The following is a 13,618-nucleotide window of genomic DNA, read 5'->3' on the forward strand; positions in this document are numbered from 1 at the left end:
GAAGTAAAATTAGCGACCTTTTATTGTCAAATCTAAATAAAATTATATTAAAAATTCTCAATATAAGTTTAATATTAACTTTTAAGTATTTAACAACAAAATAAAAACGATAATATATGTTTATAATAAATTTAAAAAGTTTACTTTACTCTACTATAGTTAAAGACAATATCGATTTAACATATAATTGTAAAAAAATTGAACGTTACACCGTACGTAATTCCTCACTTAAAATGTGCAGTTCTTTACTATTACCCAAGCACCAACAACCCTCTTGGCACCAGACAAGCCCAACGTAAAGAGTTACCAAGTGGTGAGTATCAAGGGGTGGAGGGGTTGGGGGGAAAGCTCATTTACCTGTGAATGTTATCAGTACATCACATGCATACTCTGGCGCTCTTAGTTGGCAGATAAGAGGTTTCTGAACCAAATCTTCAATATTTAATTATATGGTAAGCACTTTCTCTTCTCTTTTAACATTTCGTTGTGATATTTCGTACTAGAAAGATGAAAGGGTGAAATACGTCACTTTAAATCAGCCCCTTCAAATATCTAATCCAAAATATGCCACGAGAACCAGAAAACATGGTTATCAAATAAACGTAACTACGTGAAAAAATCTGTTTATAAACCGTAATTTGAATTAATTTAAAGGTCGTATACTTATTTTAATTAGAAGCTTTAATAAATTTGTTAAACAAGAACATTATGCACTTAAGATAAACAATACAAGCAACAATTGAGATGAGTTTATCAATATTTATGAAAATTTACAAATCTTTTCGTAACCACATTTACCTTCCCTTACTATTGGATGCCGTGATGTTTTTTTATCAGTAACAATTAAAATCATGTTTAAGCTTTTTGAAATCTACGCCCGCTTATATAATTTAACGCATCATCAATGTTCAAAGCTTTAAGGAACCACCTAAATGTCAAAACCTTACAATGTATATTTTACAGAATAAATGAATACATAAATTGTTTTACATGTGTATTTAAAATTACAATAGGCTTAGCACAGTTTTCTCAATTTTTTATGGCAAATATGTGACGTTTAAGACTTATCTAATGTATGTAGGTCCAAGGAATCATGTCATCCCACATTTAAACTGTTGTTGTTGTTGTAATATGTTTAACATGAGACCCAAAGTAAAGTGTCATGTTTTAAGCCTAGCAGGCTCTTGTACACTAAAATCACTGGTGCATTGTCATTCTTAGGTCTCATGTTGTTTATGTTCAACGTAAGCTTTTGAGCAGTTTTTGGTAAAGTTAGCGGTAATATTTTTATGTTTCAGTCTGCTAAAGACTTTTTAAATATTTTTTTAAGTAATGACTATTCTTTTGTTAGCTACACCACGCGACAGCGCACAGAATTATAATTTGACGAAATTTGCGGTAGTGTTTTCGTGTTGGTACAAGTGTAATTTGACATTTTTATTCTTATTAGAAGGGAAAAAAATAACCTTCTGGTTCCAAACTATCGTTGTGTAAAAAAAATAATCAAAAATGGTATTTAATCTTTTTATTTGTAAAAGATTTGATCAAGAGGCTAAACATGTTCAAATAATTTTATGTTCTATAGCTGCCACTGTTTATATTACTACATTATTATCTTTAAAGGACTGATTTTGTCATATCCGTCCATACACAGGCATAGCATGAGAAATCTAAATGTATAATAATAAAACAATTAAATAAAAGGAAATGTCCGCCTTGCTACTGAGCCAAGAAAATACAATCAAGAATATAAGAATGTTACAAGAGACATGGAGTTAGACGCAACCTTTGTTTATCTTGGTCGATGGCAGACAAAAGACACGTCTGGACTGTATTTGTACGAACTTGGAACCATCTTAGCAAAAATATACAGTGTAAATGGTTTGTTACATACTTTATTTAAGTTTGCAGGATTTTACACATTTTAATATATTTCAATACATCATTTCAATTACACTAGTCATACAAATAACAGTGGGGATAGGGTAAAATGAGGTGGTTCTTGATTTATGAGTAGGTTGCAAAATTATCTCATAACTGGATGGATCTATATTTTAGTCACAGGTGATCAATAATGATAAAACAATAACAGCTTAATTATTATTTTACCTGATCCGATCACGAAAATTAAATTATTTAAGTAAAACTAAATAACATTTTATGTTCGTTTATATTAATATAACGCACACATTAGGCTTTGTTAACGACAAAAAAAATGCACACAATGTATGTTTTCTGTGACATGTTTTCGAAAATATTCCAACAACAATGGCTTCTGCTAGGCTGCTTGTAGCCTCAGGTAAACGCCGTACATGAACATTACGGTATATTGGTCCTAATTAGTCTCCTTTTGTGCTTGTCTGATTTTATATACTGTTTTTATTTTTTTAAGAACTTCAAACATACAACCGTTGCAATTAGATAGATAAAATATAAATGGTAATATCCAACCTAAATGAGTCATTCATTGAATAAAATCTTTAACGAATTATTTTTTAAGTGAGTTTACAGGGTGCAGATATACATAATATCTACTGCAATTAAGCATTGATATAACAAACTTTCAGACTAAGTTAACTTTAAGAAAATTATGTAAGTTTTTTTTATACTGATTTGTAAAAAGGTGTTGATCCACTCCCTCTAAATTAGCTCAGTGGTGGGTGTTATCCACCATACTAGAAATAAACGTCGGGTTTAAATAGATTCGGATGAATTTATAAAAAAAATAGATGACGTTCAACCATTCAAAAATTATGGACCCAAATGTTTACTGAAAAAACTTTGATGCTTATCAATGAGTCTGACAAAGTTAGCTCTTATATGGACCTTTGATGCTTATAATACATTTAAATTATAAATATATGAAGTTTGGTAACAAAATGTTTATTTTTTTAAAATATAAATTTTAATATTGATGTAATTTTGAAAGCAATTTTACTTGAATTGATCGTACGATCAGCTGTTTAGCCACTTATTTACCGTTGACCAATGTCACCTAACAGCTGATTTGTATTCCTGGCCCGACCTACAGGACACTCACAGCCACTCACTGGGCTGTTCTTAAACAAGATTCTACTGCATAGCAACGTGTGTCGAATCTAAAGCATGTCAATAGAACATACCTGATTTTATTTATACATACAGTTATTTTAACCCTAGAAAATTGAAATACATCTGATGTATTTTACTCTTGAAACGTGGTTATAAACAGACGGTTAAAGAAATCCTGAAGTTAAATCTTATGATAAAAAGGTTTCCGGAATTTAGTTACAACTATATGAAGCATTTTTATATTATCACTGAAGGCTTGTAATTGGCTAAATTACTTTTAAAGTCTTTTAAACTTCAATGAAATGAATTTTATTATCAATACGCCGCCGTTTATATTATCATATTGTCTTTTATTCACATCCAACATTGTTTTATACATTAAAATCAATAATTGATTTCTACACAAAGTACACCTGGCTACTACTAAAACCTAAAAATCTGTTACCTGAACACACTCAAATCCCTGAACTCATTACGACACGATTGTGTGATTAGGGTGAACGATATTTTCAATAACGATTCAAATAATTACACGATGCTTCCTGGTTTTGAGTAATAAAATGTTACTGAAAATTCTAGTATTTCTCTAAAGAAATGCCTTATCATAGTTTTAAAATGTATTTAAAAGTCAGCTTTGGAACATTTATCAAAATAAAAGAGTTCATCTACTACTATTTCTACAGGAAAATTAAATCTGTTGAGGATAGGAAAGATTTTGTTTGGGACAAAAGTTCAGCTTTAAGAGAATAAGTGTTTATTGTATACAAAATGATAAAAATGTATTTGGCAATAATTAAATTATCTTTGTAGCCAAATAACAATGCCTTGATGCTACATAATCAATGCTGATGGATAGCATGAACAATGAACATGTATGTTGTATAAACATTTTATGCTTGTAACTCTGCCCAAGCAATACTGCTAAAGGCAAACTACAAACTTGGTTATGGCATGATTATCGTGTAGTATTATCATGTATCTATTATCCAGAATATAGTATAAGATGTTATTAATTAACCCTCATATGGCATTATATTAATCTTCATTTTAGCGAATTTCCCATATAGGATATAAGGAAATAATTCTAACTCATGGTAAGACTTGGACGCGAGACCGATTTTTTTGTTGTTTTGAGGCCCCTTGAGGCCAAAAACACCATCCGTTCAAATTCATATATATATATATACATATTTATATATATATATATATATATATATGCGTCCGTTAGCGCGATAACTCGAGCAAAAATGATCCGATTTTGATGAAATTTGGTACAAACGTGTAAACCTACTTTTATTCGAACGAGTTTGCGATCCAGCATAATCGGGCCATGGGAACAGGGGTTTATGGGGGGTTTTATGGGGTAAAAATGGGGTTTTCCCATTTTTAACCCTAAAAACAAAAAAATTTGCAAATTCCTTCTAAACTGTTTTGTAGAGCTTAAAATAATTTAGTATATTGAAGCGCTGTTGTATTCCTAACTGTCACGGAGAAAATTCAAAAATAGTGTAATTTAAAATTCCCATGTTATTCTTATGGAGAAAATGAAAATTGTTGTACTTTACTTGTTTATGGATATATATTGATAACATTATGCAAATTTATTTATTTCATCCTATACTATTGACGTATGGTCCTTCCCCGTAGCAGCAAACCTAAGCACTCGTTAAATCGAATGTTATTTAAATAGGGAATAAATAACCTATGTCTTATTTATGGAAATATTTTAGTAGAAATATAATCAGACAAGTTGAAATTCGCTTAGTCTGCAGGTTTGCTGCGGTGGGGGTATTTATAATTTAAACTTGTATAAGCTGCTTAAAACGTTTTTCACATTTTTTGTGTACGAGGACTCTATTACTACCAAGGCCTAATTAATTTAGCTCCATAATATGTTATGTTTAAGTATAGTTTTTGTTACGTTCCGATCTATAACCCCCTAAAATATAAGTAGGTTAGTTTCCGATATGTATCTTAAAATCAGTTAACGTTTGATTTTAGGGCACTAAATTATTCAATGTTGTATTATGTTCTAAAGTTACGTATGATAAAGAAGTTTTTAACAGGCAAATTAATGCGGGAGAATTGTTACATGAAATGTACCCAATCCTCATAAGATCGCTCATGAATAATTTAAAGTGTTTTACCAAGAAATGTGGAATGAAAGTTGGCTTACACGGTTATGTGATCATTCATAAAATTTGTCAAAAGTTTACTTGTTAATTTAAATATTAACTTGTGCGTGACTTAAACATTATTTTAAACACTATGGTTTTACAAGTGTCTAATTAATTTCTAGCTTTTCCCTGGTTCAGTACTGTTTATTTGTCTATTTGGCGTACTTTAATATTTAAGTTTCTGTGTTTTAAATATATTAGTGAAATAAGGTATGTTTTATTCTTTATTGTTTAATCTTACACAGAAAATATTACCTAAACTTATATTGGTTGTTTTATTTTTCAATAGTAATTTATTCTCTTGCATTTATCATATAACGAGTAAGATTGATGATAATTTAAAATAATGCATATTTTTAAAATTCACATTAATTTTTTTTTTCTTTAAAGAGGTTGGCGGCCTTTTTTAACCTTGCTTTTGCCCGTCCACATAGACTGTCCAAGTTAGAACATGTCCATAAACAGATTTTCTTACTTTAACTAACAATCCAAATATACCGAAAAATATTATTAGATACGGCAGCGAAAAAACTTTCAAACCATATTCAGCTTTAAAAATTGTCAATAAGTCACCACCCAACTCCAACAAGTTTCTTTTCTCAAGCGCTAATTTTTCACGATGAAGGGAGAGCTAACTATTCTCTAAAGGACTTTTTTAATGTCACATTTCCCGAATTTGTTGATTGATCGCATATCCGAATGCCAAACTTTTTAATGTATGTTTGTATGTATCAGTTTGTTTTAAATGTATTCGTGTATATTGCATTTCCGACACCATCAATCCCTTTTGGGTAAAAGATAAAGAAGTGGTAATAAGGTAACACTAAACCAAACTTAAATAAAACTGGTCCAAGTATTAAATATTGAATCGTGATTTAGCAAAACTTTATCCGTGTCCAAACCTAAAGGCAGTGATCACAAAAATGAATACTAAACACGCACAATACATATTTCTTATACAGATATTACTTCGTTATCCAGAAAATGAACTCATTAATATTGAATTGTTATTTTATAGCTTTATTTCTGAATAACTTGGAAAATATCTGTATTCGTTCTCAAAATATTTATTTTCCTTACAAATTATAAGGATTAGCGGTTGCTTTGATGGATTTATATACACTTCAATAAATGCATGTTAAAAAGGTAAACGTAAACAAAACTTTTATCTGAATTAAAGCTAAAAGACTAAATACGCGCGTTAGGAGGGACTGTCAGATGTACGTCACGCTTCAAGGGACTACACAATGGACTCATTGACTGGAAGAACAAAGAACTTATTGTACTTGCAACGGAGCCGGCTTTAGAGATGAAAATACTTTCTCACATTTCTTCTCAGTTTTTAAAACATGTTACAATTAAATGATTATAAGTTAAAATGTTTTGTACCGCGTTAATATTTAAACCTGAAAGTACAAAATTACATCAACAATTGTAATATATTTGAAATAAAACATGAATCATTAATTAAATCTGTTTCTTGAATGTATGAATTGATCCACTTTAAGTAATTAATAATTGGATATATGCAAATATTTGCAACAGATAATTGATATACCTCGTGACTGTACCTTGGTTTACTATTTTTGATCCTCGCTAGTAATTTTAGCAACGATTATCATTCCCTGCAGAACAAAACCACGGTTTATAGGTTATACTAATATCAACAGGTGTGAAAGCCATTGGTTCTGAATCTACTTTTATTATTGTTCAGAACAAACCTGTTGTGAAACTAAGATGTCAAAAATATGTCAAAAAAATTATTATTAATTTTTTTACTTATTATTAATTAATACGCGTAGTTTGTACAACGATCAACACATCAGCAGTTAGATAACTTGCGTAAAATAAATGTGTGAACTAAATAAATATTGAGAAAGATATTTTTGTGCGTATTTTCTACAGTGAGTAAAGGTAAAATATGTTCTCTAAATCGTTAATTCGTTTCAGTAACAAATGTGTTAAGATTGGATACAACACGGACAAACTGGATATATAGCTTTAATTTGTCTGGAGTTGTAAACTTTAAATGGAAAATTCATGTTTGGAAAACTTTTTATAGTATCTCAGGTTATTTCTGAGGTAGAAGTGGAAAGCCTTGTTTACAGCTTTATTACTAGAAGCAACTTCTATTCGTGTGACAAATTAGTTTCAGTGAGGCAAATATAATTAGATAGAAGTATATGCTTAAAGGTACACAGTTAAATAATCTTAAATATTTAAATAAACACTATTAAGACTCAATAAAAAAAATATTGATAGGCCTAGTAAAAATTTGTTGTTTAAGAAATGACAATATAAATACAATTTCAAATAAATCTTCACAGTTATTACTTATTTTTCACATTCTTCCTAAAGGATTTGAGTACAAAATAGTTTAAGTACAAATGCGATTCATTACATTAAACTATATACTTTTTAATTTTGGGTTTTAACAACCTCTATAAATTAGAATCCCCTTGTAAACTAATATTTTCATAAAAAAATAAACAGTGATCATTAGGGCTCTCTAATTCTTATTTTGTCGCTTCATCAGGAAACTTTGATTAAACCACACAAAATTTACGTCAAACGTTTCGATTTATTTTGAAAATAGCCAAATAGTAATATTAAAAATACCAAACTTTTTTTTTAAATTTAGTTATATTTGCAGAGATACAATTAGATTATTAAATATAATAGATGCATATTTAATATAAACGGTATTTTAAATTAATTAAAAGTATTATTAAAATGTACAATATTCATTAATTTATAAACAAGGTGTATACCGTAATGTATTTTAAAAAAATGTAAGGGATTCTTTAGTTTTTTAACAGAGAACTTTCTTTAATTTAGGACAATAATAGTTTCACTAAGAAATTTTGGTAAATTTAAATTACAGTTTTAAAGCAACATCCTGAAAAATCCAGTTTTGTTCCTAGCCTGCGAAAAAATAGAAAACAGTGTTCCAAGCTGCAAGTACGCCTAAGTGAGTTACACGCCTGACTGAGTATTCACTGTTGTGGACCAAACTCCGCTGCACACCACAACTGTAGTTGAATGGTTATACACTACAGTGGCTACTGTTTAAATGGAGCCATGATCAGTGGCTACTGATTGAATTGATGTATATTTTTATCATCATAAGTTATCATTTCCCATCGATTTGACGATAAGTTTGAGTTATTACATAATGCAACATCTTTATCGATAGGTATACATTATATTAAAATTATTCTACGTAGGTTTGTACATTGACTATTAGAATTGCACAACTGACAGTCTATATTTAATTATTTTTGTGTATAGTTTTAATCACTGTAATGTATATAATGTGTGTTGAATATTGAAATTATAAGCACAATGATGCCAACTTATGAAAATATTTTGAAATTATATGTATAAAACAGAAGTAAATTTTTTTATACAGTGTGTAAATTAAGTATTGAAACAAATCTGTATTTTTAAAACCGAAATAGATCGAAATATTCTGTTTGTGGCGTTGATTGTTAACAAATGTTCCGCAATTTTTCACATCAAAAATATTTTTTTACCCCCCTAAGGGGGTAGAGGGTGACTCATTTTTGTCAAATAGCAACCCCTATTGAGTGAACCCTCATTTTGTAGGGTTTGTCAAAAGAAACACAATGACGCAAATCCAAGGTGAATATTTCACCCCTAGCCAAAATGGCAGGCATTCAAATATGTTATTTACTGTATATGAAAAAGCACCAATTTCACAAATAATAGAAAGAAATCTGTATTTTTACAACCGAAATAGATAGAAATATTCTGTTAGTGGAATTGATTGTTAACATAGGTTCCGCAATTTTTTACATCAACAAATTTGTTTCAACCACATTAACAGAGTAGGGGGTGGGGGGCCCTTTTTTCAATAACAACCCCTATTGAGTGACCCCTAATTTTGAAGGTTTTGTTAAAAGAAAAACAATGACGCGATTCCGAGGTTGATATTTGACCCCTAGCCTAAATGGCGCGTATTACAAAATTTTATTTTTGTAAAAAAACACCCATTTCGGAATATCCACCATTTTGGCTAGAGGTGAGATATTCACCTCGGATTTGCGTCATTGTGTTTCTTTTGACAAACCCTTCAAAATGAGGGGTCACTTAATAGAGTATGCTATTTGAAAAAAATAAGTCACCCCCTACCTCCTGACCTGTTAGGGGGGTAAACGAATATTTTTATGTAAAAAATTGCGGAACTTCTGTTAACAATTATTGCCACAATCAGAATATTTCTATCTATTTCGGTTTTAAAAATATAGATTTGTTTCAATACTTAATTTACATACTGTATAATATTATGTAACGATGTTTTGTACTTGTTAGCCGTGGTTTTGCCTTGACCAAGTGAGCTATGCAGTAGTCACTTGCGTTCTTTTAAGTGATTGAGATTAATTTGGTTATTACAATAATTTTTTGATAATATATGTAAGATAGTACTAAAACAATTTGTACCATTTCAACGAAATAAGTAACCCGGTGATCAATATTTATACACTAGGGACCACGAGAGTCTGCAGTTATCAGCACTGGACTAGCGCGACGTGGCAACATCACCCGTTTACTAATTTTTGACACTAATTAAAAAACAGAAAACAATATTTTCAAATCAGCTGGTGTTATTAAAATTTGGCAACAACGCACGGTCCTCATTGGTTCATTTAAAGTCACGTGGTAAAAAGGCTCCTCCCTCAACTGCAGACTCTCGTGGACCATACTGTAATGGTGATCATGATTAAATAAATATGTTTATTATGATAAGCCTTTTGAGTAAATTTCCAAAGGCATTACTCTTAGTTCTGTATTATCATAACTTCCAATTAAGACGTACCTACGCTAGCTAATGTAAACGTATCATACAATAAGGTGTTGTCGTTATGTTGCAGTTTGCAGATTACACAGATACAGTAACTGTAACACGCAAAGGAAAATTTAGCAGAAACCGTTTTTACACTAGTAAAACCTGATTTGGCATGAACAAATGTTTCAAGTGTTAAGTGTGTGGTTGAAAGGTGTAAAAAATTGCAACGATCGGTCCCCAAGTACTATTTAATACGTAAATACATAATTTGTCATTGAATGTGATTGTGTAAATACGTTGTATAAATAAGCATCATGTAACTTTATTTCATGAATAATGTAAATAACTATTTGCAAAAGATTAAGCTGCTGCGGTAGAATACACTTAAGATTTACCTGTTTTCATCACGCCACCCTCATTTGCATATGAAACAGAATTATTTTACTAAAACGTTTAGAATTTACATGATGAATCTATGTTTAGTTATATTATAGTTTTAAGCCATATTTCGTAATCATTAATTAGTACGTTTACACTTTAAGGAAGAATTCTGATGAACTGCAGAATCTCTGAATAGCGAATTGTTGCAACCAAATGAATTTCAATGACGTGCCATTATGCTGTTAGTTTTAATGAAGCGTTTATTCGTTCTTATTCGGTTCTTATTTTAAAGTTATTATGTATTTAGACCCAAAAATAATCTAATAATTCAGTCTTTAGTGGTCATTCACAATGTCATGTGCACATGTTTATTTTATTTAGTTATATAGTTATTTATAGTAAGAAATCTTTTTCAATTAAGATGTACTAGATTTATTTTTTCTTGTATTGACTTGGCTAATGCAAGTTGTTGTTAGTCTGGCCCAATAAAATTCTTATTAACTTATTATTATTATTATTGACTTATTTAGCTCTATTACGGAATTCTGAGACAGTCTATAGTGAAATTTGTATGCACGATTCAAAAAGCTTTGAAGTTTTAAAATATTAAATATATAATATATAACCTATAGAGCTAAATAAAACCATATCTCAATAGTGTATGATTAGTAAAATAAAATATTTAAATTTTCCAAACCTAAAAAAATTGCTGATTTGAATACCTCGAGATATTTAAATCTTACTAATTTTATCTCACAAAGCTTACGTTTAGTCACAATAGGATAAAAATGTATGAAAATAAAAATACAATTTAGAACCAACTCTAGGTGAATTTTAAGAAAAGATAAGTAAATTATTGGTTCATTTCTAATTACTAAATACCTCATAATGGTTTTACTGTTAAAAAAGCATATGCATCTTAGAACCAACGGACCCCAGCTAGACACTACCCCTTAAAGGTGTAAACATTAAGGTTTCAATTTTATGCATGTGAAATAGGCATGTGAAGTTTGAAAAAAGTTACTCGTCCCCTTTGACCTTAAAGTGGCTAATCGATCGTGGCTCATTTGTACTAATCAGCTCATAAATAAAGGTTTAAAATAATCAAGGGTAAAAGGTTTATATTAATGTTAACAATAAAGTATGTTATTCTGTTTGTGTGCAGTATATATAATTTAGTTTGAAGTAATACACAATTATATGTACGAATATTTTAATGGCATAATAATTTGTTTTAAGTGCCAACTGTACCAATTATTTATTAATTTTAAGCAAACTTGCAAGTTACATTCTTATTTAGTTTTATAATTAGCTTGGCATACAAAACAATTATGCAAACGTACTTTATGTTTAAGAATTAAATATATTTTATAGAATATTCTAAACCAAAACATAAAAAAAGTTAATTATTTCCATCAAGTAGATTATATTCATTGAACACAAAAGCTTAAACAGTTCTATAATCTCATTATGTGAAACTGAGCTTCCAAACTAATCAGAATGTTTCTGTTGATTTCACAAATAAACACAAGCATTATGCTGTAATCCCATCCAATGATGGCATAACATTCATTGTTTTAATAGGCTACTAAGCTGGTAGAATTTAAACTGACAATGATGTAAATTAAAAAAAAAATACCTTTTCAACGTAGCTTAGTGAAGTATAACGTATTTTTTTTTTAGCTAGGATGATAGGCACCTGGGATTGTTTTTCACATTACTTCAGGCTATATAGATCTAGGGGTTGCGGCATTATCACTTAGATAAAACACATTGGTGACTTGGCTTGACTTGGGGAACAAGCTGGTCTAGTGGTTACAGCGCGGGACTCCGGTTCCTGGGGTCCCGGGTTCAAACCCCGCCAAATCATTAATGGTATTTATCCAAGTGATATTGCCGTAACCCCTAGGTCTAGCCTAAAGTAACGTGAAAAACAATTCCGGGCTCGTGCCTAGCGTCTTAGGACAAAAAAATTGTAACTTGGCGGGATTTGAACCCGGGACCCCGAAACCCGCGCTCTAACCACTACACTAGCTCGCTCCCCCTTCATAATTACAATACATGTAGAATAAACGACGTCGGTGTATTTTGTACATACTAACGTTCACGTGTTTGACCTGACCCAAATGTCGGTTGTAGGGACTAGATCCTCTCTACGAAAACACGTTCACAATGGTCAAACATGGCGGTTGATTGGCAAACAACCCGATGTTTGTTGGTTGTCTCCCTGGCTGATGTTGTTTGGTTGTTTTAGCCTTGTCCGCCACAAATTGTAAACACTACGGAAGCTCTTTGATTATATATTTTCGAATGAACTTGAATGGAATGTTTTTTGTTTCAGAACTATGACGTGGTGATTTCGAGCTCAGTCGACTGGAGATCTAGGTAAGTTATAATTGATTACAAAGTGGTTGCTATTATTTACACAGTGCTACGATGTATCGGTTTATGTTATATTATAACTGTATTTAGTACAAGCATTTATGTTTTTGAAAAGTGTTGATTATTTCAAATCTTAAGTACGTTTATATGTTTCCTTCTAAAACAGACAAAATATTTGTTTAAGTAGCTATAGTAAAGTTAAGATAGATTTTTTTCCAGTCATCAGTTCAAAATTTTAACATTGAAAGTTCTGTATGTTTCAGTGGGCTGCATCAAACACTTAAGTCCAGAAGTAAACTTTAGATATACGTAAATAACTTCGTTGATTGTTTGCACACGCAACACATACATTTAACACACATTTAATTCACTAAAAGAAGGAAAACGCTAGGGTATGAGTGTGTTTTTGTCTAAATAGTTATTTAATCGGTAAATGTAATATTCACTTCCTATTTGTATGCGGTTGCAAATTAGCTCTACCCCTGCTTCTCTCGAGATATACTGATAACATAGACAGTTTGATGAACCCCTTTAAAGCTTCCTGTACGCAGGGGTTTTAAACAAAATTTCTCCTTTGACTGGTGTATTAAAAATCCTCGCAGTTATAAAATTAAGATGAATAAAGTTACATTTTAAAAATATTTAGCAAATCTATTTTTAACCATCATTTAAAAACTATGTGCTTTACTTTTGGTTTCCAAAATAGGAAACTAAAAACTCCCACTAGTTGAAATAGATTTTATATTTGGTTTTTTTATTTTCTAAACTAAATACTATGAGGCTGTAAAATTATGCAACCTAAAACTGCACTACGCAA

At 30.5% G+C, this 13,618-nt stretch overlaps 1 long non-coding RNA gene across 1 annotated transcript in view; it reads left to right on the forward strand.

Annotated features, from left to right (window-relative positions):
• The window catches only part of LOC128997246 (uncharacterized), a 36,110-nt gene extending 23,313 nt beyond the window's left edge, over positions 1 to 12,797 (forward strand). The window contains exon 3 of the long non-coding RNA XR_008491111.1: positions 12,761 to 12,797. This is a non-coding gene — a long non-coding RNA (uncharacterized LOC128997246). The remainder of the gene's footprint in view (positions 1 to 12,760) is intronic.
• The last annotated feature ends 821 nt before the right edge of the window (positions 12,798 to 13,618 follow it).

The sequence above is a fragment of the Macrosteles quadrilineatus genome, unplaced genomic scaffold, assembly GCF_028750875.1.
Source record: "Macrosteles quadrilineatus isolate MER2022 unplaced genomic scaffold, UCM_ALF_1.0 Scaffold_6__1_contigs__length_79288215, whole genome shotgun sequence".
Taxonomy (NCBI): domain Eukaryota; kingdom Metazoa; phylum Arthropoda; class Insecta; order Hemiptera; family Cicadellidae; genus Macrosteles; species Macrosteles quadrilineatus.